Source organism: Cavia porcellus, unplaced genomic scaffold (assembly GCF_034190915.1).
Source record: "Cavia porcellus strain 051 isolate PalLab524CR breed Dunkin Hartley unplaced genomic scaffold, mCavPor4.1 scaffold_11, whole genome shotgun sequence".
In the NCBI taxonomy this organism is placed as follows: Eukaryota; Metazoa; Chordata; class Mammalia; order Rodentia; family Caviidae; genus Cavia; species Cavia porcellus.
Window position 1 is genome coordinate 30272222 of NW_026947494.1, and position 6429 is coordinate 30278650.

Consider the following 6429-nt stretch of genomic DNA (forward strand, 5'->3'; position numbering starts at 1 on the left):
ATACTTTCTATGTCTTCAAAATAAAAACATATATTAAAATGATAAAACGCAAAAAGACATACACATTATCACTAGTCTTTTTAGTGACTTAAACATGGGAGAGTAAAAAGTCTGTTCACTGCACATACATGCACATTACATGTGAATGTGGTTGAACTAAATGGCAAGGTAGAGGCCACTGTCTTAGTTTTCTGTGCTACATAAAACATTTTTCTAGAAAATGGGGATAATATTAGATCTGCTCAGGGGTTGTTGTAAGCCATAAAAGTTAATACAGATAAATATGACAGTAAAATGTTATATTAGAATTATATAATTATCACTATTTCTTAAAAATACACTATATCCCTCCCAGGTTTGGGGAGGCTGAGGCAGGAGGATTGCCATAGGTTCAAGGCCAGGAGGGGTTACATAGTTAGTTCAAGGCCAGGCTGAATGCATAGTGATATGCTGTCCCCCTCAAAAAAGCCAACAATAGAGCAGAACAGATTCTTTCATCAATTCCTCCCTGTTGAAACTGTTACAAATCAACCTGATTTCCAAACTCGTTACTGTCATCACGTCCTCTAAATGTTCCCTTACAAATTCCTATGCCTTCCCAGTTTTATTTCTGCAGATAATAATTTCATTGCTGCAATTCTAGCAGTTTGCTTTTGTGGCCATTTGTGTTAACACTTGTTGGCTTATATTAAGCCAAAAACCTTAAAAAAATAAATTTCACAGGAACTAACTTGTTCTTGGTCTTGTAGTTTCCAATCTCAAAAATAGTTTTTATTAAGGGGCATTAGGAATTTCACATCTACTTTTTATCAAATCTGACTTGTATTGGTCTATAGCTCTATTTCTTTTAAGATTTTAATCATCCAAATTAGGATTGTTTGTTATCAAGTGCACGGGTATAAATTCAAATAGTTTTAAGCTTAAAAAGCAGCTGCACCCTTCATTAACAGCCTTGGGCAATTTCAGCTTGACTGGTTTTTCATCTGTCAAATGGAATAATAAATATCTCATCGTAGGATTCTTAGGATAGTTAAAAGCTACAATTGAAATGATTCTCAATATACTATGTTACTATTTACATAAAATGTTTCTATATTTATTTATGTAAAAATACATTAAATATTTAATGCAACATGGCAGATATTAATACTTACAATGATCAACAAAGCATTCTTTTTTATTTAAAAGGGAAAAAAGAAAAAACAAAACAAAACAGTGTAAGGGTACAAGTAATACAGAACTACAAAAAAAGAACAGTAAGAAATCACCAGTTAATAGATTACACATTGTCATCTTAGAAATAGTTGCTCAAGTCACACGATCAAAGAATACAAAGTGGACATTCAAACAGTGAGACTGCAAACAGTTGTGTTCAATGATCCAACAAAAACTCAGTAATATGGTTATGTATCTTAACACACCTAAACACACTTGTAGTTGTATCCTTTAGAGCATTTTTCTCTCTCTTTTTTACAACAAAATTTACACATTTTGGGTTTTATTACTCCTATAGTTCTTATTATTTTTTTGGAAAAGAATAAAACCAAATATGACAAAATAATGCTGTCAGTCAAAACCAAGAATAGACATAGCACATGATGCAAAAAAAGAGTACAAGGTTATCAATAATGCTTATCATAATGCCTCTTGCTTCCTTAAAAAGAATTGCCTGTATCATTAGGTATAATAAAGTTGAACAAAACAGTACAGAACAAGACCAATAAAACCCAAACATTGTTAACATTACAGGACTTCAAAAGAAGATAATAGTTAAACCAGAATGAGCATCATAGTGAATCTTATTGCCTTCAAAGTAGTTGCCTATACCCTCAAACTTGATACTATCAAACAGAATGGAACAGAGTCCAGTCAGTCAAAATAAGATAGTGAAAGTAATACAGGACTTCAAATCAAGTTAATAGGAAAGCAAAAAAGTTACTATAATATATCCTGCTAATTTTTTTTTTTGGTTTTTTCCTCTTAATTAAAAAAATACTAAATAAATAAATAATTTTTTAATGAATAAAGGGGAGATTGAGATAAAAGAGGACACAACAACATAACAAAAGAGGTTAAAGCATGACAATTTCAGCAACCTAGTGCTTCACCACCAAATAACCCGACTTAAAGTAGTTACTATAGTGTCTTTTTCCTTGAAATATTTGAATGTAACTTCGTATGCTATAGCATCAAACATATCAAGACAGTGTGAAACCATTCAAGTAGATGAAAGTATTACAGGGTATTTAGAACCAGCTAACAGAAAATGAACAATGGTTTCTATATTATCTCTTTGCCTATAAAAATTTTTCTTTATACTATCACATATAATAAAATCCAGTAAGATACAAGATGATAAAACCAATGGAGACAGAAGAGCCATAGTTTGGTGGGGCTTCAAAACAAGATGATATTAAATCAGCACTAGCTATTATGATGTCTTGTTTTCTTCAAAATAGCTGTTCATTTCATTACAGGCAATAATATCAAGCAGCCCAGAATAAAGCCATTCCAATTAATGAGTGAAAACTTTATAAGGCTTCAAGGCCACATAATGGGGAATCATGATTACCACATACTTTTATATATTTGAATCATTTCTTACACTAAGGAAATTATACAGTATTCACACATGTGAGTTTGATTTATTTGATTTATGAGTATGGTCTCAAGCTGCATCTATTTATTTATAAATATCTCAATGTGATCACTCTTTATAGCTGAGCAGTACTCCATTGAATAAAAATACCACAACTTTTTTATCCATTCCTCAGTTGATGGGCACTTGGGTTGTTTCCAAGATCTGGCTATTACAATTGTGCTGCTACAAACATAGGTGCGCATGTATCACTGTGGTATGATGCTTTCAGTTCTTCTGGGAATGTGCCTAGAAGTAGAATTGCTGGAACAAATGGGACCTCCAATCCCAGCTTTCTGAGAAATCTCCAGACTGACCTCCACAAAGGTTGTACGAGTCTACACTCCCACCAACAGTGTAGGAGAGTTCCTTTTCCCCCACAGCCTCTCAAGCATTTGTTGTTGTTGGTTTTCTTGATCCTGGCCATTCTTTCAGCAGTGAGATGAAATCTCAGTGTGGTTTTAATTTACATTTCTCTAATGACTAATGATGATGAACATTTTTTCATGTATTTATTTGCCATTTGTATTTCTTCATCTGAGAAGTGTGTATTCATCTCAGATGCCCATTTTTGGATTGGATCTTTGAATTTGGGGGGTCTAAGTTTTTTTTAATTCTTTATGTTTTAGACAAAAGTCCATTGTCTGAGAGGGAGTTCACTAAGATCTTTTCCCAGTTTGTGGGTTTTCTTTTCACTATGCTGGAGATTTTTTTTGACATGCAGAAACTTTTTAATAAGAGGTGGTCCTATTTATTGATTCTGGGAAGTATTTCCCGTGCAGTTTGAGTCCTGTTCATGAATTCTCTACCTACCCCAATGTCTTCAAGTTTTCTACCTAATTTGCCTTCCAATACATTTACTGTTTCTGTTTTAATATTCAGATCTTTGATCCATTTAGATTTTAATTTAGTACATGGTGATAGGCTTGGGTCTAGTTTTAGTTTTCAGCAAATGGAGAGCCAGTTTTTCCAACACCATTTATTAAAGAGACTGTCGTTCTTCCAGTGAACTTGCTTGGCTCCTTTATCAAAGATACCGTGGTTGAGTGTGTTTGTAGTTGTGGTTGTATCTTCTAATCTATTCCATTGATCTTTGTCTCTGTTTTGATTCCAGTACCATGTTGATTTTACTACAGTTACTTTGTAGTATAACTTCAAGTCAGGGATTGTGATGCCTCCTGCCTTGCCTTTGTTGCTTAGAACTGGCTTTGCTATTCTAGGTCTCTTCTCACTCCAGATGAATTTTAGGAGTGATTTCTCTAGATCTATGAGGTATGTTTATGGTATTTTTATTGGGATTCATTGAATCTGTATAAGAGTTTTGGGAGAATGACCATTTTCACAATGTTTGTTCTTCCTATCCATGAGCAAGGGATGTCTTTCCATTTTCTGAGATCATCTTCAATTTATTTTTTCAGTGTATTACAATTTTCTCTGTATAGGTCTTTCACTTCTTTCGTAAGAGTAATTCCTAAATATTTCATTTTTTTGGTTGCTAGTGTGAAGAGTGTGGCTTCTCTTATTTCCCTCTCTGTGATCTTGTTGATAGTGTATAGGAATGCTATTGATTTTCGAGTATTGATTTTATATCCAGCTACATTACTGAATTTATTTATTATATCTAGAAGTATTTCAATCGAGTTTTGGGGGTCTTCTATGCAGAGTATCATGTCATCCGCAAATAATGATGACTTAACTTCTTCTTTTCTTATCTTTACCCCTTTATTTCTCTCTCTTGTCTAATTGCTCTGGCTAGTATTTCCAGTACTATATTAAATAGGAGCAGTGATAAAGAATATCCTTGCCTTGTGCCTGATTTCAAGGTAAAGGCCTTCAGTCTTTGGCCATTTAGCATGATACTGGCTGTTGGTTTGTTGTAGATGGCCTTTATCATACTGAGGTAAAGACCATCCATTCCAATTTTCCTTAAGGTTTTTATCATGAATGAATGTTGGACCTTATCAAAAGCTTTTTCTGCATCTATAGAAATGATCATGTGATTCTTACTTTGGGCTTTATTGATATGGTGGATTACATTTATTGACTTATGTATTTTGAACCATCCCTGCATGCCTGGGATGAATCCCACTTGGTCATGGTGTATAATCTTCTTGATGATTTGCTGCATCCTATTGGCCAATATTTTATTGAGGATTTTTGCATCTGTGTTCATTAGGGAGATTGATCTATAGTTCTCTTTTTTAGTTGGGTCTTTCTCAGGTTTTGGTACTAGAGTAGTATTTGCTTCCATGAATGACTTAGGAAGGATTGCTTCCCTTTCAATTTCATTGAAGAGTTTGAGGAGTGTCAGCATTAAGTCTTCTTTGTACTTTTTGTGGAATTCTGCAGTGAATCTGTCTGGGCCTGGGCTCTTCTTTGTAGATAAGGACTTAATTACATTTTCAATTTCATTAATAGAAATTGGGTTATTCAGCAGTTTTACATCTTCTTGATCTAGCTTTGGTACTTCATATGTTTCTAGGAATCTGTCTATTTCTTCTGTGTTATCAAACCTTTGAGAGTAGAGGTTTTCAAAATAGGTATTGAGGATCTTCTGTATTTCTATAGAGTGTAGTGATTTTACCTTTTTCATTTCTTATTGCATGAATTTGAGCTTTTTCTTCCCTTTTAAAATAAGGTTGGCTAGGGACTTATCAATTTTATTTATTCTTTCAAAGAACCAACTCTTTGATTCGTTGATTCTTTGGATTGTTTTCTTAGTCTCTATTGCATTGATTTCTGCTCTGATTTTTATAATTTCCTCTCTTCTTTTGGCTTTGGGCTTGACTTGCTCTTCTTTTTCTAGTTGTTTGAGGTATAGTATCAGATTATTTATTTGTAGTCGTTCTGTTTTCCTGATGTGGGAACTCAGTGCAATAAATTTTCCTTTGAGGACGGCTTTCATTGCATCCCACAGATTCCGGTAAGTATCTGTATTTTCATTTTCTTGTAGGTATTGTTTAATTTCTTCTTTAATTTCTTCTGTGACCCAGTGATTACTCAAGAGTGTGTTATTCAGTTTCCACATGTTTGTGGGATTTTTGCAGTATCTTTTATCATTAATTTCTAATTTCAAAGTGCTATGATCTGATAACATGCAAGGGATGATTTCAACTCTTTTGCATTTATTTAATTATTTTCTGTGAGCTAATATATGGTCTATTTTAGAGAATGATCCATGTACTGCTGAGAATGTGTATTCTGATGTTGTTGGGTGGGACCTTCTGTATATGTCTATCAATTCCATTTGTTCACAGGTGTGATTCATTTCTGTTATTTCTTTGCTGATTTTCTGTCTGGTTGACCTGTCCTTTGGTGTCAATGGTGTGTTAAGGTCTCCTGTTACAATTGTGTTACTGATAATTTGATTTTTCATTTCTGTTAATAGTTGTTTTATATAACTGGAGTTTTCCCCTAACGAGTATATAGTGACCTTCTTTGTCTTTTCTGATCATTGTTGGTTTAAAGTTCACAGTGTCTACAAACCAAATGGCTACTCCTGCTTTTTTTTGGATTCCTGTTGCGTGAAGTATTGTTTTCCATCCTTTGACTTTCAGTCTGTGAGTATCCTTCTGGATTAGATGGGTTTCCCGTAAACAGCATATGGTTGGATTTTGTTTCTTGATCCATTCTGCCGGTCTGTTTCTTTTAATTGGTGCATTGAGACCATTTACATTAATGGTTATAACTGTTATATGTTGGTTTATTGTTAACATGTTATCTTTCTGCTATTGCATCTTTAACTTTCTGTTCTGTTTAATTATCTGTTTTGCCTAGTGGTTTTTTCCTTT